The sequence below is a fragment of the Ursus maritimus genome, unplaced genomic scaffold (assembly GCF_017311325.1).
Source record: "Ursus maritimus isolate PB19 unplaced genomic scaffold, ASM1731132v1 scaffold_4, whole genome shotgun sequence".
In the NCBI taxonomy this organism is placed as follows: domain Eukaryota; kingdom Metazoa; phylum Chordata; class Mammalia; order Carnivora; family Ursidae; genus Ursus; species Ursus maritimus.
In genome coordinates, this window is record NW_024426552.1 from 75,911,629 (window position 1) to 75,935,913 (window position 24,285).

The 24,285-nt window shown below is 44.6% G+C and overlaps 1 protein-coding gene across 15 annotated transcripts in view; it reads right to left on the reverse strand.

Annotated features, from left to right (window-relative positions):
- LOC103676028 (LIM domain containing preferred translocation partner in lipoma) overlaps nucleotides 1–24,285 on the reverse strand; it is a 644,793-nt gene that overhangs the window by 556,093 nt on the left and 64,415 nt on the right. For 4 of the 15 annotated variants that reach the window (XM_040621466.1, XM_040621453.1, XM_040621464.1 and 1 more), the window contains exon 3: nucleotides 24,029–24,151. The exons of the other annotated variants lie outside the window; for them this stretch is intronic. The gene's annotated coding sequence lies outside the window, so the exon portion shown is untranslated. The remainder of the gene's footprint in view (nucleotides 1–24,028; nucleotides 24,152–24,285) is intronic. 15 annotated transcript variants of the gene reach the window in all.

A 24,285-nucleotide genomic window follows, 5' to 3' on the forward strand; every position in this document is an offset into this window, starting at 1 on the left:
GTTACATATATGTATGCTTGATACTAATTAACCTAAATTATGGGATCCTTTGTGGGATCCTGGTTGGGTGGAGGAACACTGAACAAGCTCTGGGAGACAGGGGGTCATCTTTCAGAGCCGCTGAAACCGGAGCACATCAGAGTGGCTGCTGATCAGAAAAGCTATTCAAACACAGAAGATGCACGGGGCAGAGAAAATCAGCAGCCGTTTGGTCTGGAAAAGCAGAAGGGCAGACCTCTCAGCCACAGGCATTAACTTGTGAACGAGCTGCCTGTCCAAGGGACAATTCTATGTGCCTATTCCTGGGGACAAGCAGCAATAGCTAAATCATTTATCTAATAAAGATCCGTGGCTAAACTTTATACCTCTAGAAAGGCCAGAAACGTTACACACATAATTCTTTGCAAATATGTTCATTTGCTTTGTTGAGGAACTATTAAAAACATCCATTTGGAAGGGGAAACCAAACCTGAAACACTGCAACAAGCTAAGTGAGAGCCGACAATTCCAAGCTCAGAAATACTCAATGAGCACCTACTATATGCCAGCCACTGTAGTAGATGTTTGTACTATAGTAAGGAGTCCCTGCCTTCAAATAGCTTAACTCTGGAAGAATTTAGAAGGAAACCATAAAAACAAAAAGTAGATGTGGAACGCTTCTATAGAACATGCTACTGCAGCCCTAATAAACTTGACTGTGCAGGTCAAACTATCAAAGCTGCTATTGGGTGGAGGGGTGGAGGCAAATTTGGGTTCCCGATCAAATAAATCTGACAAATTCATGCTATGAGCTCTGAGAAGTTCTACAGCAAAGCAACATGTCTAAATTTGCTTAAGCCGACATTCCCCAAATGTGTTTAGCCACAAAATCCCCCTTCTTGTGGAAAATCTATCAACAGATCATAGAAAACTAACATTTACCAAAACGAAGCTTGCAAAATGCACAATAATGGCTGTGCCAACAATGATAAAACTCATCAGGTGAGTTCTATTTAAAAAAAGACAGGAAGGTTCATTATGCTTTTGATAAAAATTAACAGACTTTTAAGTATTGACTTTTGAAGGTATGAAAATTTATTTGGAATTCTTCATTCCCCAAAATCTAGGAGACAAAGATTTTGGTATATATCCCAACTTGCTAGAGAATTATATCTGTAAAGCCAGGCCCTCCCAAACCCCCAAAACCTTCAGAGTCCACTGCCCACCCAGTATGGCTACGGGCTTCCCGCAGAGGCACCCTGAACTGGGCAGGTGGCAGAAGAGGGCACAGTGAGTAATCAGCATGTGACCAGGTGCTAGAGACAGGAGACAGAGAGTCACAGGTGCTCCCAAAAACGTATGCCGCCAAGTTCTCATAGTCTATTTCAGGGAAGGGGAGTGGTTATAGATACTGCTGACAGGAGGGAAAGCACAGACAACCCCTAAACCCCTCTTTTGTTTTAAATGCTTTTCCTGCTAAATATGCTAATCCATTTATCAATAAGAGAAATGGATGGGAGAGGTTGACTTGTAAAAGAAAAACAGTTGAAAACAGAGTTGAAAGTCAACAGATTTAGGTCAACACAGTCATTAGCTAGCCAACACCCCATTTTCCTCTGATCACCCTGTTCCACTGGTCACCACTGTTCAGTCCCCTTCACATCGAGTCGTGGTGTGCATTAAAGAGTAACCACCAAGCTCAAATCACAGAGACAAAGAATTTTCTCGCTAAATGGTGTTGGGACACATAGATAGCCATTTGGATATGGACAAAATTAGATCCATTCATCACATCATACACAAGAATAACCTACAAATGAATCAGACAGCTAAATGTGAAAAATGAAATTATACAGGCAATGGAAAATAACACAAGGGAACATGGCTGTTGAGAAATGCTTTCTAACCATGATCAAAAAAACCAAGCAATGGAAGAGAAAGTTGATAAATCCATCTATATAAATATAAAAACTTTTGCATTACAGAAAAAAAGCACTGTAAGTAAAATCAAAAGACAACAAAATGGGGGAAATACTTATATTTCATAAATTAAGAGCTAATTTACAAAGACATTTTTAAGGGGGAAAAAAGACCACAATCCAATTGAAAAAAGTGGGCAAAATCTATGAACAGACAATTCACAAAAATGAAATTTATAAAATTAACAAATATGGTCCTTAAACACATGAAAAAATGTTCAACTTTATACATAACAGGATATATGCAAATTAAAACTACATCAAAATATCATTTCTCACCCATCACACTGGCAACAATTCAAAAGCCTGACAATATGCTGCGGTTGAGAATTCTGGTGAGACACTCCCACAGAGAGAAATTTGGCACTATCTACCTAACACAACATTCCTCCTTGACCCAGCATTCCCACTTTCCAGAATATAGCCTGAAGATAAATCTCCACTGATAAGAAAATAAATATAAATAATACTATCCATTGCAGGAAACCGATCTATGTCCAAGCATAGATCAGTTGTATAAGAGAGACAGAGAGAAAGAAGGAAGGAAGGAACAGCAGAAAGACTGAAGGAAGGAGGAGAGAGAAGGGGAGAGATGGGAAGGAGGGAAGGAAGGGAGAGAGGAAGGGAGAAAGGGAGAAAGGGAGGGAGGGAGGAAAGGAAGGAAACAGAAAGAAGAAAAGAATTTTTAAAAAGCAAAATGCAAAAAGGCTTATTTTTATAGTATGTTACCTTTTGTGTAAGAAAAAAAGAAGTATGGAAATACACATAAATCAGGTTTAAAAGAAATACACAAAAGATAACGAAGAAAACAAAAAAGGCTGGTTCCCTACAAGAGGCAGAGGGAGTACCAGGGTGGAAAGAATGTTGAAGGGAGTAGCACTTCTCTGGGTATATATTTTTGTTTAGTTTTGACATTTGGAAGCATGTTAATGTTTTACTATTCGAAAAAATAAAATTAAATCAACAAGGCAAGGGTGGGAAGGAGGAAAGCTAAAACCAAAAGCAAACTAAAAGAATTAAACCCAAATATATTTTAAATGAACAACATAATGACACTAGGGGATTAGGGGGAAGGTCCATAAAGAAAAAAAAAAAAAAAAATTTCCTGGGGCACCTGGGTGGTTCAGTTGGTTTAGCATCTGACTCTTGATTTTAGCTCAGGTCATGATCTCAGAGTGCAGAGACTGAGCCCTAAAGGGACTCCATGCTGGGTGTGGAACCTGCTCAAGATTCAACCCCTCTCTCTGCTGCCCCTTCCCCCAGCTCTCTCTCAAAAAAAAAAAAAAAAAAAAAAATTCCCAAACATAGTATTTGACAATAAACCCCCAGTCTTAGGCAGGGTTAAAGTTGGGGGATGGGCATCACAAGCGAATCCTGAACTGTTTTTAAGCAGGCTGATTTTGTATAGTGCTATGAGGTAAAAAATTATTGTTATTATCATTATTATTATTTGTGTTTTCATATATTTTTTTCATCCCTATAGGGGCAGGTATATGTGTATATATAGGTGATATAAATATATATAGATGCACGTATATACTTTTATGTGTATAATTTCCTGGCTCTGGACATCGAAAGGGCCTATATGACCAACGGCACCACTGTAGCCATGAGCACACCTAGCACTCAAATCATGGTCCCTAATCCCATTTTCCACTAAAAAGAACAGTACATATTGAAGAAATGGTTGATTTCAGACCTCAGGCAGAGACGACACAAGATGAAACCAGAACCTCTTTTTATTCTAGCAGGTAAATAAATGCTAGCAACAACAAAGGCGGGAACATACCACAGAGAATCTAAACCCAAAGAAACAACTGACTAATGCCAATGAGGAGCATGAGAGGACTGAAAAGAAGGAGCCCTGTATGCCTCAAACCTGTCCATGCCACCAAAGACAAGGAGACACCGTGGAAATGTTCCAGAGTGAAAGAGACAAAGAATCATGACAACTAAATGTGCACGACTTGATCCCGGGCTGGACTCTGTACTAGAGGGGGAAATGCTGTCAACCGGACAAAGTGACACCACAGAGGTAGAGACATTAAAATACCAGATCAGGGTTGGCATACTGAACAGGATAACCATAGTGCAAACAGGAAGAGACAATCCTTATTATTAGGAAATACACACTGTACTTAGGGGTAGACGACTGTAATGTATCATGACACATGCCGCTTACTCTCAAACACTATAGAAAATAATCATATATAATATTTATGTAATATGTAATATATAATATATAATAGAAGAGGGAGAATGTAAATAATATGAAATGTTTTTTTTTTTTTAAAAGATTTTATTTATTTATTCGACAGAGATAGAGACAGTCAGCGAGAGAGGGAACACAAGCAGGGGGAGTGGGAGAGGAAGAAGCAGGCTCATAGCGGAAGAGCCTGATGTGGGGCTCGATCCTGTAACGCCAGGATCACGCCCTGAGCCGAAGGCAGACGCTTAACCGCTGTGCCACCCAGGCGCCCCAATAATATGAAATGTTAACAACAGATGAATCCAATGAAAGCTTGGAGTATTATTTGGACTCTTCCTATTCTTGCAACTTTTTCATGTTTGAAATTATTTACAATAAAAACTTAAAGAAAAAATAACCACTGAGAAAGAGAAGGAAAAAAATACAGTCATGAAAAACAGGCTTAATTTTTCAGCAGGATTTGAAAATAATAAATAAATTAATCCCAAAGTAGTTCATTCCATATAATAGTTGCATGCCCATGCATTTCACAGCAACACAAAGAAATTTGTGTATTTTAATTTCTTAACACAGGAAAGGATTCTATACTTTCTTTTTCTGGAACTCCTGGGGACGACACCACCTAACACATCTAAGGCCACCGTGGATATGTAACCAGGGCTACGATTACAAGACTTGTAGGTCAATGCAAGCCTCTGAAATTCCAGTTCACATTTGCAATCTGAGTACTATACCCCTTCTAGAAAGAGCAAGTTTAGAGTTAGAAGATGAGCTGTATCTAACAAGCTAATAGCTAGCATCAATTTTTAAAAATCTGTCAGCAGTGGCCTTTGAGGTTAAGTATCACCAAATGGATGAGCGAGGAGGGGCAGGGAGCCCTCTTTTTGTCAAAATATGGATCACGTCACATGTGCTGCCTCGCGCTATACACCTGAACTTCCCAGCAGAAGGAAAACTTAGTGACTCAGGCCTTGAAGTTTCCTTCCTGGATAAGTTTAGAGAGGAAAAATAGAAAGATACGAAGGTTAGACATTATGAGGTCAAGAACCATCAACCAAATGGAACTTGATGTTTAAACAGAAAGAGGTAAAATATCTGGGAAGGCAGCAAAATTCTCAGCCCTCTGATTCCAAAACAGGCTCTGCTGACTGAGTGTGTGTGTGTGTGTGTGTGTGTGTACTGCAGCTGAATACTAGGTATTGTTCCCTTCCAAAAAGCATTAAAATATAAAGGTCAGTTAGCTTAAATGGTATTTTATTGCACATACTTTAAAAAGACCTTGGACAATTAAAGCAATGAAATAGATTTCTTGCTATCATTTTTTAAATGTTCTTAGAAGCATAAAAAGAAGGCACGTCCCCACATAAAAAATGTTAACTCCTTCTCTTCCTTTACGCAACGTTTATTTCAAGGCCTCCCAGAACATATGAGCCATTTGAGTAGAGTCTCCCAGTGCCTCTGTCCTTCAGCAGTTTTCACTGGGGTGGCCGGGAAGGGATGGCCCAGCAGTGCCAGGGTGGCCCACAGAATAAGATGGTAATCACGAGGCCAGCAAAGACCTAGGTCAAAGATCAAGACCAGATCGGTGGTTCTCCCAGGAACGAACTTAAAATAAGACTAAAGCTCAAGGCCCCACCCACAGATGCTGTGACAGCAGGTGAGAAGCTGAGGGAGGGAGACTTCTGTTGTTGGGGGGGGGGGGGGGGTGTGTGTGTGTGTGTGTGTGTGTGTGTGTGTGTGTGTGTGTTTAGTTCCTCTGGAGATGTTGGTAGGTGGCCCTGCTTGTAAACCACTGACCTAGAAGATTCTAAACTCTTCTGCAGCTTCTAAGCTCAGGAAAAGCTTCAACCTTCTGCGGCTTTACCATGTCCTCAGACTGACACTGACGGCATCATTTTATTTCTCACCCTGGTCCAGTGTCCACAAAGATAAAATGGCATAAATGACAAACCAATTTCGCTAGTCTACAGCAAAACGTTAATACATTTTAAAGTACTTGGCGTATGTGAATATCAGTTTTTATTAACTTCCTTACATAATACATAAAACTCTTCCTTAAGTTTTCAAAGGCATTGTGCTCCTAACAAAGGGATTGTACTCTGAAAATCTGCCCTGACCCTTTTAACCCCATCAAAGTACTTGGCAACTAGTATCTTGGCTGTGGGTTGTGCTCACAGAATCCCAGATCCCAGGGTAGGAGAAGTTCTCCAGAGATCATCTGGAAAACCCTCTGATTTCAGGCAGAAAAGAGATCATTACCCCATTTCACAGGCAGGTCAAGCGAGGCACACTCAAGACTCCGCACTCCACGCTGACACGCCTCTCTGATTTCTGAAGGTCAGAGACCTTCCTGTCAGGCCTTTATGGCCGAATATAGTGCTTGTTCTGGTTAACGCGGGTGACCTGAGACAACCAGGGTCCCCTCTCTAGGCCTTGGTTCACTAATCTCAAGCAAAGCACACTGAGGCCCCATAACCTCTCATCTGAGACAGTAAAATGAAGAGGCATGCGATGTCAATAAATTGTTAACTCACTAAATGGATTAGTGACTTCCAACAAGATATTTAATGCAAGAGGGAAAGAATCCCCTATAATTAAACATCAAAACCTGAGCCTGGGATATGAGAAGGGGCAGAGGATGTTAATCCCAAGTGAGAGCACTGAATTGCAGGGTGTCTACTCCCCAGGGGCTTCTGAACATTACGGAAGCTGACGGTTACAGGGACTTAGGGGTCATCCAACCCACTTAAAGGGCAGAAAAATAAATAGATGCCTAGAAATATCTGTCTGTTCCCAAAGCTCTCAAGCACCATGGATTTAATGCCAACGGGGGAAAAAAAGCCGTGGAAATTGCCTTTTCCAATAATCTCCTTTTAGAGGTAAAGAAATAATGAGGAATAAAGAATCTTACTCAAGATAACAAAACAATTAAGAAGCAGATAGAATACCCAAGGATATTCTAACTCATTTCTCCATCTGAAAATCCTCACATCACGTCACACTATTTTATGGTATCTGTCAACACATAAAACGGAAAACCGACTATACAGTTCAACAATTACCATCACGAAACAGAAATCTTGGAGCACCTAGGTGGCTTAAGTCAGTTGAGCAACCAACTCTTGATTTCAGCTCGGGTCATGACCTCAGGGTCATGAGATCAAGCCCATGTCAGGCTCCAAGCTCCGCAAGGAGTCTGCTTGAGATTCTCTCTCTCCCTCTGCCCCTCTCCTCACACCTTCTCACTCTATCAGTCTCTCTCAAGTAAATAAATAAAAAGGGAAATAGAAATCTTTTTCTTTTCCTGACATATTAAAATTTCATAAGTAAAGGGCAAAGGGTAAGGGTAACACGATATATTTGCCATTATTTGTTTTTTTTTAAAGCAGGGCACACCCAAAAGCAAAGTTATTTTGACATACAAAAAATGTAGAGAAGGAAACACGGTTTTTTATTTGATTATTAAGTTAATTCTGCAGCCTTCACTGTATGGGTGGCATTATTATACAAGCTGGCTCCCAGGAGGAGGTGAAAGGCGGTAGGAGAGCAAAGTCAGTGGGATGAAATTATGAGAAAACACCAGCCCTGCCCACAAACTGTTGAAAATCACATGAGGCAGAATTATGCAAACAATTTACACTAATTCAAGCCTTGAAGGATGAATGTAAAGAATAAGAAAAAAATTGACACCAGACCAAGAATGAGACCCATCGTCACTAGCACAGCCAGCCCAGGGGACCCAGTGTGACAGGGAGGACACGAGGAAGAGCCGGCACCTACCGACCCCCCACGGTGCTCCATCAGAGACCCACAAATGCTCTATCTACAACCTCTGTCAACCCGTGACCAAGCAACACGATTTATTTCTACATGCGCTGTCCCTGCTCCGGACCCCTGGCTACCTCTCCTCATGCAATTCGACGAACAGCAGTTGACTACGTGCTGTGCTCCAAGCCCTGGGCTGGGCACCCTGTGGACGAAAAGAAACTCATCAGGCACAGTCCGTACCCTCAAAAACATTGACAACCTGGTGAGGAAACCCAGGATCACCATCCAGCGCTCATTCATTTAACTGACATTTATTGAAAATTTACTATATCTGGGTGCCAAGGGACACGCCGAGGCTTTAGAAACTCGCAGGACACGGCTGACTTCACAGACCGGGGCGGAAGACCAACACGTAATACCGAATAAGCAGCATGCGGTGATGTCAGGTCTAAAGCGAGGAGTGCGCACCTGGAGCTGTGAGAGGAAGTGGCTCGGAGGAGACGGCTGGGTTATCAGAAAGGCATGGAAAGGAGCACTCTACAAGTAATAAGTATACTTCTGACTCAGATACAAGGTCAGAGGAAATAGGCATCCGATAGAAACACGTGCGACACACCGTGAAAGGGCCCCTGGGACTCTTCTGAGCAAAGCCTGAGCTTGAGGGCAGCCTAGAATGTCTTCTCATCCCATTGATAACTCACAGACCAACGAGCCAATCGGACCTGGAGAAACGTCAAGGAGGTCACAGACGGGTAGTAGCAAAAGTAGGACTGACACCCAGAGCTCCACACGACAAGACGGTGCTTCTTCCCCAAGCCCACCCTGGTCCTCTGGGTCTCTGAAGGCGCTGGCCACGCGCAGCCATGCCACCTTGCCCTCCAAGGCAGTGGACTGAGGAACCACCTCACCAGGTGGCTTGGATCGTGGACAAAGGGTTCCTACCACGGCCAAGCGGACTTTTCATTCTCGTTGTCTTGGGGAGGCATGTTTGCTTTTAAGCACTCCCAAATGAAAAGCCATCCCCAGCCTTCCTACGGCCGTGTATGAGAAGATGTGGACCCGAATTCAGATTAGTGTCTGAATGAACATTCTAAGAACCTCCTTCTTCCATAGTGGGGAAACTGAGGCGCACTCATACCACAGGTCAGAGAGCACCTGGAAGAAAGATCTAGCACATCTTACTAAATGCCCCCAGCTTGGTGGCCCACGAGCTCATTCTCAAAGTCCACATTTTCTGTCCCCTCACGAGTGATAGGCCATCAGAGGGAAAGCGTGCTGCCAAAAGGAGACATTAATTAACCATATATTGCACAGACAGATTCTAAGAAATTTAGAAATAAAGAAAAAGAAACCATTTCAAAGTCTTCTCTCAAACTTCTCAAAGGTCCTTCCTGGCCCCTATCCTCTGCCTTGTCCCCCAAGGCCTTTGAGTTGCTGTCTCATTCAACCACCCCAGCTCCCACCATTCTATCAGTATCCACAGCAAAGGTGGGAGAGGACTGCCAATTTCTTGTGAATCCTGAAGATTTCCTTTATGAGTCATGGAAAACTGAAATAACTTGGGGGGGGGGGATGACTTGAGAAAGAAACACAGTTTTAAATCAGTTCCCACTAATTTGTTCCTCTGTGTGGTAGAACTCCTGAGCACAGGAAAAATTAAGTTTCTAGAGCTGACGCAAAAACGGGAGTTTTTGTTAGGTTGTGTCAATTGTCACCATGGCATTTCTTATTAGGATTTTTCTTACTGTCATTTTTTTGTTAAATTAATTATAGTTTGATCAGTGTAGGAGCTATTTTGAATCCATGGGACTTTCCTCACCAGATTGTTTTGGCATTTTAAAGTCACTCACATTCAGGGCCTAAACAATATGGCAAGTATCTCCTTTTTTTCTCTCCTTTATACTCAAATTCTAAACAAAAGAACCATCTGTTCTCTCTTTAAAAACATCAGTCCTTGTTTTCATTTTTCCGTTAATAATAATGCCTCAAACCTATATCATGTCTTTCTGCAACTTGCCTATTAAAGCACTTTGTCGATACTGTCTCATTCATCGTCAACATCACCCCCTATAAACTGGGGAGAAAGGGGAAACGTTTACCAATTCTCCGTTAAACAAGTGATTTTCGGATATTTGATGAATCGTGAACAGACGATGGCATGTTAGCCTCAGAAGGGACCTTGGGGACATCATCTAATCCAGTTCTGGCCCTTTGATATGTAAAAGGGAGACCCAAAAGAAGAAGTCACTGCACCTCTATTTGTGTCCTTAGCTCCCTACCCCCGACAGAAAGCAGTGAAGGTAAGAACCGTGTCTTACCCATTTTTGTATCTCTGGTACCTGATGTGTAAAAAGTGCTCATTTAAATATTTGTTGAGTAAATGAGAATGTTTGTGAATAGTTCCACAGGTGGCTGGGGCAGGGCTGGGGTCAGAGTTCAGCAATCCCATCCTCTCATTAAGTGTGTTAGTCTTAATAATAGCACATAGATCCGAATGCAACAAGAATCGAGTAAAGACGCTGCCAACTCGGGGTTGGGGGAGGGGCGGAACAAGAACCAGGCCTGTGTCTACAAGTTGGACAAATCCAGTAGGAATCACCAAAGTGTGGCCAGCGGCGACGCTGAAACTTAACCCATGTTGGGGATGACTGTCTACCAGCCCGGCACTCTGTATGTGCTCCATGTATTTAGGGATTTGGTGGAGCTATTTCTTCAATCTTACCCAACTGGACGAAATGAGGCGTCTTAATGCCAGAGTACAGCATGTCTCCATACACCCAGGAGCCCAATAAGAGCATCCTCTACCCTGCGATTTGCCCTCATCACTCACTGTAATTCGAGAGCACCCAGAGTCTCGGGATCATGAAATCCAGCAGCCCAGAGTTTTCCAATGAGCAGAGAGGTCACTGAAATAAAAGCTTTTTTCCATGTGCCTAGCTGGAAATCAGCAACTCATTTGGCATGTTTGTCTTATTTTCAGAATGCCCTCTTCCCCACTGCTACTCCTCGAAGCTAAAGTAAAAATAAATTATTTCTTGGGGCGCCTGGGTGGCACAGCGGTTGAGCGTCTGCCTTCGGCTCAGGGCGTGATCCCGGCATTATGGGATCGAGCCCCACATCAGGCTCCTCTGCTGTGAGCCTGCTTCTTCCTCTCCCACTCCCCCTGCTTGTGTTCCCTCTCTCGCTGGCTGTCTCTATCTCTGTCGAATAAATAAAAATAAAATCTTTAAAAAAAAAATAAAATAAAATAAATTATTTCTTTAAAAGCGAGTTAAATGTGGGATTCTGCCATCAGAATTGCTTCTATAGTAGTAGTTCTAACGCAGTCAATAACTCCCTAAAGATTCCTCAAAAATCGTTTGTCCATGTAGATAAGAAAGCTGGAGGTCCGAGGAGAAGAGGATAAAACATTTTTTTAAGTCAAAGAAAAAAGAACTCAGAGCTAAAGCAAATTCAAGTATATGACAATGTGGTCTCACATAAAAGGAATTAGTTTCAGAGAGGAACAAGAACCAAATTAGTTACAAAACACAAAGAAATCAACATAAAGAAACCTTCAGACAATTCTGAGGATTTCTTTTCCCAAAGGGGGAGGTGCGAAAGGGTTGGTAGAGGAGAAGAGAGAAACGGGGGAGTAAGTCGAGAGACACAAACCCTAACACGCTGTGTCTGACACGGGCACGGAGGCTGCCGCTGGTGTCTGGGACTGTCCGGCTCGCTGTGGGGACGGCACGGACGGCACGGACTTCCCGGCGAACAGAGGCGCACAGCTACCCCTGCACGGACAGCGGGCACAGCAGCTTCAATGCGTGCTACGTCAACAGTCCTTTCCTTGCTCACCACCCTCTGCTCCTAGAGGCCTTCGGTGTCCAGGCTGTCCCCAGGGCCATTTATCATTCTCGCAGCCACTACACACAACGTGAACCCTCTCTCAGGACGTTCCTGACAAAGGTTTCCTTTTTCATACAGACAAACCTTCCTGCTCTCAGGCCGCCACCACAAATACCACCTTGGCCTCTGCATCCATACCCCAGAAACCCAGCATCCTAATGTTTCACAGTGAAAAGAGAAAGGGATGGGGCACCTGGGTGGCGCAGTCTGTTAAGCAACCGACTCTCGATTTCGGCTCAGGTCATGACCTCAGGGTCGTGAGATCAAGCCCCGCGTCCAGCTCCACACTCAGCGCTCCCTCTCTCTCTGCCCCTCCCACTCATGCTCATGCTCTCTCCCTCTTTCTCTTGAATAAATAAATAAATCTTTTTTAAAAAAATTAAAAATAAATAAATAAATAAATAAATAAATAGAAGTGAAAGGGTCCTACATTTAAGAATATATAAAAGATCCATAAAATGTTACTTAACTGGTCTTGATCTCCAACCTTAACTTTATCAGAGGCTCATTGTAAGTCTGTCATTGGGGAGGTCAGTGAACTAAGCATCCATCCGATGTCTGATTAGGTATCCGTGAGGTCTGCAAGAACAGAGAAGGCCTGCATTTGGAGCCCTTGCAGCCCCGTGACATTCTCCTCCTGCCAAAACCGTATCTCAAGAAAGAAGCCCAAAGCACGCAGACGGTCCATCTCACAGGAGCAGCCCCACTGGCTAATAGTAAATACGATTTGATAGTAATGACTGGTACTTCTCCAAATAAAAGTTTCTATCAAAGGATGCCGCTGCTTTGATATTCTAAGTACTCAATTAAAGTTGAACGATTTGGGGCAAGGCTCTCAACCACTCTGGACATCAGCTTCCTTTTCTACAAAATAAAGCAGTCAAATTCGGTAAGCTTTAGCCTTCCTTCTGGCTCAAAAATTCTGTGCCTAATGATGAAGTTCCTACTGCCAAACGGTCTGTCCTCTCCCTCCGACTACGCCCATCTGCACCCCAGGCTCTCATGCATGGCGCACACACGTATACACATACTCGTACACAGTCCACAGCTTTGTCAGGCAAGCTGTAAGCAGTTCCCACCCACATTCCCCACCGCTGCTTCTCTGCTCAAGACTTGATACCAAAAGGATTTTTGAGTTAGGTTATGAGAGGGAAGCGAGACACGTAGACACCATTTACACACAGACCTCACCTTGAGATGTCATCTTCTGTGGGTTCCAACAGTGTCTTCATCAGCCCAGGCCCCAGAGGTAGCCATCTGCCAGAGCTCCAGCTGCGCACATCCAATCTCTACCTCTCACTCTCTGAGACCTTAACTAAGTCATTTTACCTCTCCAGGCCTCAGTTTCCCTGAGTTTGCCAAAGTATCTAAGGATTCAGACATCCTACTCTAGAGCTCGGAAATGTCATTGTAAATCAAAGCAAACACCCACCAACTCCTCTATCTGGTATTGCTGTTGACCTACAGGCTCTCCGATAAATGGAAGTGACTTTTTGCATGATCTTGCACAACAAATAATAATAGCACATCGATAGGGGCAAATACTTCTACTCTGTGCTTGTTTATTTGTTTATTTCCAGGCTAAAGAAGTTGCAGGCACCACCTGCCATGGCCTTTGGAGATTCCACGATGCCCTTTTTTTAAACAATGGTCCAGAAGTTCAGAAACTAAAAAAGTGAGAGTGGAAACCACATGGTAAAAATATGGAGCCTTAAATATTGAGAAAATGATTTAGAAAAAATAATACCGCCTCCCTCTTTAAAACCCTTTTTTGTTTAACAATGATGACAGTAATAATGACAGTATATAAAATAATAATATGTGAGCACAGAAAATACTGATTTGCCTAGGATCCCTTTCAGCCGTGTAATCAGCACACACAGCAAGACTGTAATACTCATGTTTCTATTTGTTGCCCTCAACTGACATGGTTGGTCGTTTGTTTTGTTTTAAATAAAATGAGGAAGCAACAAATATATTAAATCCATCTGCAAAAAACCCACATTTGCATGTGGAAAACAAATAAGTGGGTGCCTGAATGGGTGATTAGGCATGCAATTGCCCATCTGCCCCAGCCTCCCTGCAGGTGCGCCTGCCGCTGGAGCAGAGAGTCAAAAAGGGGAGTCCTCCGCCAGGGAAACCAGGACCCTTCGCATCTGGACTTGTCCTGAGCTGTGCACTGCTAAGCTCCCAGCTCCACCTACAGCCCCTGCATCCTAAAGCTGAAAAGCAGAAATACCTTTTGTCATCCTTTTGTTAGACTTCTGTGGATTCTCTACGTCACAAAGGCATTTTTTTTTCTGGGAATCTCCCATAGGTGCTTATTAGCAAGTATTTGTTGTTGCAATGGTTTTCATGAGCATGCGTGAGCGCCTCTCCTATATTGTTCCGCTCAGGCACTCCACTCCAGCCCACCGGCCTCCTCACTTTTCTAGAGTGTACCAAGCAGGCTTCAGCCTCAGGGCCTTTGCAATTGCTTTCTCTCAGCCTGAAACATTCTTCTCCTCTTGGCTTCAGCTTACTGCTTCACTTCATTCAAGTCCCCACTCATGTGGACCCTTATCAGGAAGAACTTCTCAGACCAATGAATTTAAATCTGTGTCTTCCCCAATCCCTGTGCCCTTAACCTGTCTTATTTTTCTTCTGAATATAGATTACAACCGAAATATTATATATTTATGCGTTAATTTGTATATGGTCTGTCTCCATCAAATAGAAGGTTTGTTCTAGGTTGATTTTGTTCACAGGACCTGGAATACTGCCTAGGACACAGCAGTGCTCAATAGTTGTTAAGTTAATGAGCCATCATTATTACTTGCAAACCACTGCCCTAAGCACCATAGGTCCTCTTATGGAATAAGAGGATTCATGCTCTTAAGAAGCTTCTATAATCCAGCAAAGAAGGAAGACTGAAAGTCTACTTATATAGCAGAGCTAAGTGATGCGAATATTCCACTGAATGTATAAACAAAGCACTCTGATAGAACAGAAAAAGCAAACCACTGACAGTGGGGTAGGGAGGGTTGAGGGAGGGCAACAGTACAGAATTCTCTGGAACTACCTTGAAAAACAGAGAAGTTATTCTCAAAAAATACACTCAGTACAAAAAAGTACTAAGACATCCTCAGTTAGCCTGCTTTCCTTCATCAATAATGCTAAGTGAAACAAAAGATTGCCCAAGATAAGTCAGCATTTATGTGTGCCAAGACCATGGAGAAGGGAAGAATCACTTTCCTCCATAAAGTCTTCATTTTAAAATGGAATTATTTAAATGCACATAAAACGTGCCTTCAGAAAATTCCAGACTTTCAGGACAGGGAGGACCAACCTTATCCCATCAGTCTCAGCCTTCACTTACATACCTACATAGTGAAGTCATAACGCCTCAAAATGGCACATCCCACTGCTGGTCTACCCATAATATTAAGTCCTTCTTCAAATGTCTTTCTGTTGCTTCCACCCCCTGCTTCCAAAACTCTTTCTGAGGTCACAAAGAGTGAGTTCGTGTCCCCTTCCATGGCAGAGTTCCACTCTACTCCCTCCTCCTCCATCCCCTCTCTTCTCCCCACTAACCACTTCCAGTTCCTTCTTTCATCCCTCAAAAGGCTCTGTTTCCAACGTCATCAGCCGTCCTAAACTTCCCTCTTCCTTTCCCTCCTTTATCTCTATCACTGTTACAGGACCTTTTTTTGTTTGGAGCTGACCTAGAGTCCAAGCACTGTAGCATTCTGCTGAGAGCTAAGCATTTTGTCTGGGATCAGCGAGAGGATCCAAAAGATTCCATGGGTTAACTCTTTCAGCCCTGACCCAAGAAGACCCTGGCAAAGTTACCTAACTTTCTGACTTTGAACTTAAAATGCCATATCTGACATATATAAGAACTGTATAGGCATGACAACTCTTTGGAAGTAAAGAAGACAAAGAGGTGAAAGGCATCTCCTGGCCCTACCCTATCTCAAGGACATACAGATTTGGGGGAGTCTTGTGCCTCCAATAAACCACGGCCCCTCTAGTCATATGTATCTCAGCTTCTCAACTCCCACAGCCAGCCCGCATGAATACATGTGAGATTAGAACATACATTTTTAACCATCTCTAAACCTGACATTGGATTCTAGCCACTACTAACTGTGTGACCTTGGGCAAGACACTTCAAGTCATCATATCAAAGCATCCCAGAAGGTAAAAGAGAAAGAGATCTCTAAATCACCTAGTCCAAAAATTGCCAAGAGACCTCTTGTACACCTCCACCCTCCCTTCCCCAACCACAGCCATAGCAGATATTGCTGCACGATCGTGGACTCTTTCCTACTCTGTCAGGATACAGCTTCAGGATCCTTCTCAACACACATCATCTCAAGGAGCCACTACCAATACTCCCACATGGCCACATAAAACGAACTGCAAACCACTCACTCTTCAGAGGAGGAAAACTGACACTCAGAGTCAGGCCATGACCTCCCCATGACCGTGTCGAGGGCCGAACCAGAGCTACGGAGGCCCCTTCCCCACTCCCCTAAGTCACTTCTCCCCTTCTAACTCTGATACGCTGCGAATGTACCTTGACACGGGGATGGGGAGCTTGCCACTGCATGGAGGTCTATAAGACAGAGAAAGGGTTTCTAAGTAGGGGACAGAAGCTTCAGAGAAGGCTTGGAGGAAGAGGTGCATGTGAGCTGGCCTGAAGAAGTCTGCCATCTGTAGGAACCAGTGCAGTGTATCTGACTTTAGCAGAAGAAAACTCAAGATCGTGGAGGCAATAACAGTGGTAGCAACAGCACAAGCAACAGAAGGGTGAGGCCTGCTGTGCTCTGACAGGAGGCTACAGGCAGCTGGGCAGAGCAGTAGCCATAACGGAAGCCATGGCGGCCGTGGGGAGAAGAGCAAAGAAGATGACAAGACAAGATTAGAAGAGCAAACCAGAGTCTGTGTGGTGTTCCCAAAGCTGGTGTTTTTTTTTTTTTTTTAATTGACTTAAAGGCCTTAAGACTCATAAATGGGAAAAGAAGATAAGGAAGGAGTGGGAGGAAAGGAAAGAATCTCTCTTCATTCTCAATGGGAAAAAAAAAAAAAAAAAGCCTTGCTATAAAATGTATTACAGGAACACTTTCATTATGTAAAAGCCTGTTTTGTTTTCATGTCATTCTTAGATTACATCATAGAGTGGCTGCAGCCGTCTCGTACCATATTATAAATAAATCACTAGCTTCATCATAGAACGAGCCAGGGCCCTAGATTTAAAAGGGAAATATTAGATCATTTTTAATAACTGATATAACTCAAGCCAGTCGCCATTGAAGCAGGGTAAGATGATATCATCCTACAGAAGTCCGAAGAGGAACCAAAGAGGGTCAGTGCTGGGCAGGCCCGGAGAAGCTTCCACGTAAAAGGAAGAGGTGGCTGAAGTCAGCTGAGTGGAGCTCATCCTCTGGACTAGACAAGCTGGTCATGAAAAGCAACACTGCCTTTTCAAGTACTGGTGCCCCCAAGGCCTTGCTCGTGAAACACAGGGTGTGAGTATTTTGTGCTCAGAGCTACTATATTCCCAAATACCAGAAAATATGAGCAAATTATGATGTCTGTATTTATGTCTTGGGAGTCATTGAGCAAAATTATAAACGTGAAGGTTTTTACTTATTCTGGGACCACACATGCAAATGCTGAGGGTCTGGTCCAAGCCAAGGGGACAGTACAAAGGGGGGGACATTGAGAAAACGGCCTGACAGAGCGCAGAACTGAGGGTGATTTCCAGCACTTACAAACTATGACGGAGAGCACAGGCCAGTGTTTCATGGGCACCAACTATGTGCTGAGTGCCAGACACAGCAGGCCCTCTGTATACATTATGCTGCTTTGTGAACACAAAAGAGGCAGGGACTATTCGCACCCACTTTCAAATATGGAAACCACTTAAAAAAAATGATTACGTGACTTCAGTAAGATCAGACAGCCGATCCTTGAGGGTCTTCCTATTCCAAATTCTGCTCCACCTTGTTGCCTTCAGCCAACTGAAACTACTTCCCGTTATGGACTTTCAGTAAACATTAAATAAGACACAAGAACACTTTGAAAGCGCTATATATATATATATTTTTTTTGAGAGTCAAAAGGGGCCATGGAGCGGGGGAGTAGTATGAACATTCTGGCCAGGGACAGTCTTACTGACCCAAGCAGCCTTTCCTTCTTTTGGCTGCAGGGCTACTAAGAGCTTGACCACAATTTTAAGTCTTCCATTTCCATTAATTTTTTAGGAATGTTAGGAAGACTCTAAGGGAACCTGCCATCTTCTATAAAATGGACTGCTGGGCTTGGTTTTACAAAAGACAGTTTGGTTGGTGGGGGCGGGAGGAGACGGATGCGCTAGAAAAGAACTTTCTGCCAGACGGAAGGTGCTGGCTGAGGTTTTATGTCTGATCCTGTCAGTCCCACAGCAATGTTGTAGATCGGCTCACTGTTCTTAATACAAATGTCATTCCTACTGCAGGGACACGCTGAGCCAAGTAACATTGACTGATGCAACTTTTCAGGACACAGCATGACCCAACAGGAGATGCAGACCCTGAAATTTAACTGAAGGGACAACATGAAGGCTCCAGACTCCAAATTTCAACATGTTTTCCCCTAACCGGTTTCTGGGACAGGATAGAGGTGGTAAGAAGCAGAGAAAACATGTCGAAAACTGGTATGGACTGACTCTGAAGCAGAGACAGTGAGGAAAGGTGGAGGAGAAGCAGAGTCAAAGAAGCCTCCGGGGGGGCCCTCCAACTCCGGCGGCTCTGTGGCCCGGCAAGGAGTCTGTCCCCTCTCTAGGTCTTGGCATCTCGCCTGCAGAGCGAAGGCTCAAGCAAGAACACCCAAGCACTTCTATGAAAGCAGCTCTGCTAAGGAGGGTAAACATGTAAAGGCATGGGAGCACAGCGTTCACTGAAAACGTGGGTTCCTCCTCCGAGAAGCCATGCCAAGTTTGCATTCTACGCAGTTAGAGATCAATGCTTCTATTCAGATTTTAAACAGAGTTCTCTCCCAAAGCCTTCAAGTAAGGCTGGTCCACAGAAGTGGTTCCATGTAACTCCTGCTCCCCCATTCGTACCTGCCATGTAACCTAGGGCATCTGTGTAGACGGTCCCTAAGATGGCCCCCTAGAACTCCATCTCCCAGTATTCATGCCCTTGTGCAATCCCTCCCCTTGAGTGTGGGCTGGATCTAGTGACTTGCTTTGAGCCAATAGAATGAGGCAGAGAGAGAAGATGTGCCACTTCCAGGATGAGGTTACAGAAAGCCTGTGGCTTGCGTCTGGGGGATTCTCTCTTGCTCACTTGCTTGGAGGGAAGGCGGCTGCTATGTTGCCAGCTGCCCTATGGCGAGGCCCTCATGGCAAAAAACTGAGGGCCGCCTTCAGCCCACCGTCAGCAAGGAACTGAGGCCCTCAGTCCAACACCTTGCGAGGGCATAAATCCTGCCAGTGATTGCATGAGTGAGCCTGGGCGGGGGGCCTCCGCAGCTGAGCCTGCAGGCTGCCAGACACCTAGACTGCAACCTCGGGAGAGGCCTTGAGCCTCCCATCTAAGCTGCTCCCAAGTCCCAAATCACAGACAGTGTGAGATTATACACGTTCCTTGTCTTAAAGCATTAAGTTTGGGGTTGTTGATGCAGCAATAGATAACAAAGATAGCAGCCATGCAGGAGAGGCCCAGTCCTGGTCTCTACCACCTCCACCGTTTTGCAGGCCTAGGAAGTAGACCATAAGAGATCAGCTACCAGGAACTCTTGGGAGGAACCCTTGCCCTGCCCCCGCAAATGCAGAGAGGCTTTCCCACTTGGTGACACATACCCAGGCATGCTCTGGACACAAAGAGAGGACCACGGAAATAATGTCACTGCAGCTCGATGTCCACATGACACTTTTAGCTGCAACATGTTGACGGGAAATAAACTGGAGATGGAACCACACCTGGAAGGTGAGAGAATCCTTACCTGCCCAGCCATATGGTGCTCTCAGCTACATCTAGCCTCAGAACCTGGCCAGCTCTGGCTCAGGTGATGTGCGCAGGCGTACCCTGCCAGCGCTCTGAGCTTGGCCTATAAGGCTCCATGGCTCACTCGCTGGTTTTGAAATCAGATCCCCTCCTCCTGGAAACCTTCCTCAACATTTCCAAGTCTTCCCAGTCTCCCAACCTTTCCAGTAAGCCCCATGAGATCCAAGGCTATAACTTACCTCCATTTGCAGAAGCACCTACTATGAGGCCTGAAACAGATATGGTGATTAATAAATGGGTGCTGTAAACAATTCCTTCCTTTCCAGTGTGTATTCCTTACATGTATGTCTTTCTCTCCAACTAGACCAAAAGCTTCTCAGGGTCAGGAACTCCACCTCATTCACTGTGGTGCCCTAAAGACCCTGAGGTTTACTAACTTCCAGACAAACAGTAGATCAGGGCAGAGCACAAGCACACAGCCTGTGATCCAGGGGTAGATATCTGGTAGCAACCTACCAAGGACTCACGGGGCTTCCCACCCATTAGGCATCAGACCCTTCCTACCACACAGGAATCCAAGTAGAAGAACCTGAGAATTCCTCTGACCTTGTAGGGCCCTGCCCAATACAGAACAGAGGTATCTCCACTGTGCTGACATCAGGAAGTATTAGAATATGGAATTAGGGGGAAGGAAACAAGAGAGAGAGAGAGAGCTCCACCTTTGACTTTCATGGATAGCACACATCTCCTACAAGACGTCCCTGGGTTACTGAACAGCCACAGAGCCCTAGGTGGCTGGATGGGTTCCTGCTCAGACCCAGCAAGTCCTTTTGTATTTCTGAAGCAATAACATAAAAAGCAATGAAAGCTGGCTCAGCAGATGGTCACACATGCCCAGAAACCACCTGACTGAGTGATTGCGGGGAGCCAAGACATTCACCTCGGGCGGAAGTGACCGTCGCTCTGCTTCCGGCACAGACTAATACCTGATCCTTCTAAGGACCAAAGAGGAAATATTAAAAATGAAAGCCCTTGGCTACCGTCAACAATTGTACTGTAGTATCAACAGAGGAAAATAATTTCCTTCCTGACTCCCACTGGGCCGGTGACGCCTAGAGCAAAAGGTGTGATTATCTAATCAAAGCAAGAGCGGAACAGCTAGACTGTAACTTCTAAGGGATTTCTCAAGCATGGAGACATCTTCAGTCTCCCAATTCTACCTCCTTCCACCCCCTGCCACCTAGAGCAAAATCAAATATGAAAAGTAGTAATAGTACACAATTTCATTTCAATATCAACCATTACCATTACACAAGGTTCCAGATCTAGCTCCTTCCGCAAACTGAGGACAAATTACTGCCCCTCCAGTCCTGGGGATGATGAGGATGCAGGGTTGGGAGGAAGAACATACACTGAGCTTATACCACGTAGCTGACATGGTGCTGGGGACTGCACATTACACTGTCTCGTTTTTCTTTATATTCAAGATGAGTCAGTGAATTAAAGACGACAATAACTGTAATAATCTATCCTGTATGGACCACACTTTACAGTCTGTAAAAACAGGCTGGCATCTATCAACCCGTCTGCTCTAAGCAAACATGAGATGCAGGCAGCACAGGAATTATCATTCCTAATTCCCAGATCAGGGAAATGAAGGCAGGGGGATGTTGTTTTTCTGGGGGTGCACATCTACTAACTGGCAGACCTCTGACACCCCCTCCCACTGTACTCAATGCCTTGTTAGGCACTCACAAACTTCTCAGGCCATACTGGCCCGAAAAGACTCATTCCGCCAGTCATTTGTTTCAGTCTCATAGAGCCATGCAAGCAGCCTCATCTGCGCTAGATTTCCTAGAACTCTCCAACAGAGAATGGCAGGTGTCCGATGGAATGTCCCCGGAGAAAGGGACACTCACTACCTTTAGATTCATTCTTTCTATCCACGAAATGCACTGTGCACCTATTATGTGCTAGAGATCCCACCAGACTCGAGATACACTTGTGAATGAGGGATGCTACCCCTCTTCTGACCAGGTTTTATATTCTTAAAGGCCATCATCATGTGTGCCCTGCCGCCTGCCCTCTCCAGTGGCGTCTCTTTCCCATGACAGTTCCTGGTGGGACATCATTTCCAGTCCTCTCAGCCTTCTTACGTAGACAGTAGGGCTGGCTAATGTCCTTCGCAGAGGACGAAGCAAGGACTAAAGTCCCATACTCTAGGGCAGCTCTGTTAGGAAGGTAGAAAGAAAGTCCACAGTCACCCAAATAGCACTAGGCTTCTTGCTGCCTCCTAGAAGCACCCAGCTACCCTTGGAGGGACCACTCTTCTGCACCACGCGGCTGCCATGAGATGTGGGTGGGCCTGTCTTCAGACTCAATTCCAGAGGAGAACCCAGTGCACAGGTCACACGCACAGTCCCATCCTCTTGGCCTCAGTCACTGTGCGGGAATGCACAGCAACCCAGGGCCATGGGGACATGGCAAAAAGTCTTTCCCCTCAGCGGGAAGTGGAGGCCCAGAGCCCGGGATGCAGCAGGCAGCCATCCCCTGACCATGGGGTAGAACTTGCAAGGCTGAAGCCAACACATGGAAAGCAGAGCAAGGAGCACTAACAGAGAACCAGAGCCAAGTCCTGTTCAAATGGGGCCCGAAGCCCGCCTCATCTCTGGACTTGCCGGTTTCCAGCAGGATCCCTCATCCACCATGTTCTTGAGGACATACTCTTTCGCGTGCAGTCCAAGGCCGCACTGGCACTTCAGGAGACATAAACCACAGTTGGCTCACAATCAGCTTACAGACAACGAAAACTTTTTTTTTAATTTTTTTTATTATATTACGTTAGTCACCATACAGTCCATCCCTGGTTTCTGATGTAAAGTTCGATGACAACGAAAACTTCTAAGTACCTTCTAGCTTCCTCCCGCTTAGGCACTCTCTCCCATTCTTTCATCACACATCATGTTTGTTTGCTTGTTTGTTTGTTTTTAATCCAAGCAAAAGTCTTCAAATTAATCAAAGTTTCACTTTAAACACTGAAAAAAACTCAGGACGTAGAGCAGGTAACAAAGATTCACATTTGATTCCTAAAGTGTATGCTTCGGGCAAAACATTCAAGACCATGTGTGAATTCTGAACAAGCGAAGGTATTGAAAAGTCAAAGCGGTGGTTGCCAGCCCTTTATCTCATGCAGATCGAATGGCACACAGAAGGTCAGTTGTTCTTTTGGGATACAATGATGAAGAAAAGGTGACAAAATGTAACTGTAAACCCGGTCACACTCCTAAATGAAGTTAGATGTTATCAATCACTACAGCACCTGCTCTGTTTTGGAAAACTATACCCTAAACACGGCGAGGCTTATTATTTACGCAGGACACAGCCAGTGCTTGGGGCACACGGGGACTGGTCCTCAGGATGGAGACCACGATCTCAAATTCTAAATGGAAGCTTTTCCCGGAACTCTCCTGTTGCTTTCCTCAGATCTCTGCCCAGCCAAGGGCGGCCCACACCACCATTCTTTTCACCACTCCTATTTGCTAGAACGTGATGTTCTATTCTACCAGCTGAACAGAAGCATTTCAAAACACGAGGGAAAGCTTCCCCTACCTGTTCACCATTCCCCTTTCTGAGTATGGAACAGGATCCCAGTGGAACTCTAGCAGACCCTTTAAGACAAAGGTTCACACCCTTTGCCTGAGCAAATCAAGCCTCCCCTACAACCTCAAAGGATTTTTGTGAAAATGAAATGAGATCACAGAAGAAGCAGCACCTCGCACGGGGGTAAACAAGAATCACTCAACAGTACAACTCTTCTTTCTTTGCAAACGCCTATAACACTGTTCACCGACATTTTCATTTTGGTCTTTCAATTTCAAGAATGCGTCCCTCCACGCCGAGGGAGAAAGAAGGAAGCAATACAATTATTGGCAATCCCAACTCATCACTGCTCCCAATTTTCTTCCAATTTCTCTTCATGCCTCCTTCCAAGAGCTGAGTCCTGCCTCTGCTCTGCCACACATTTTATTAGCACTGTTCTACTTTGTCCATTGCCAATGAAATCAACTCAAGATAAAAAGAGAGAAGGCTGTGGCTCTCCTCTAGTCCGTATTCAACCCCAGCCATTAGTGCCCATGCGTTCAACTGAAACCATGGATATTTAAGCCCATTAAAACACGTGCATTAATTATAAAAGAAAAAAGTCTTCTCTTCTTCTTAGGACTCACCAATTGAGGCAAAATAACTTCCCTCTAATGAGTGCCCAGGAGAACAATGAGAAAAGGCCTCAAATGAGAACTAGGTGACTAGGTTCTGTCTTCAGTTGTATTTCTGTGCCTTGACGTCTCCACCTGTGGAAAATGGGAGAAGGCGGTTGCTTACAAATCTCTAAGATCTTGGGAGCCTGGGTGGCTCAGTCAGGTGAGCGGCCAACTCTTGATTTTGGTTCAGGTCATGATCTCAGGGTCCTCGGATCGAGCTCCAC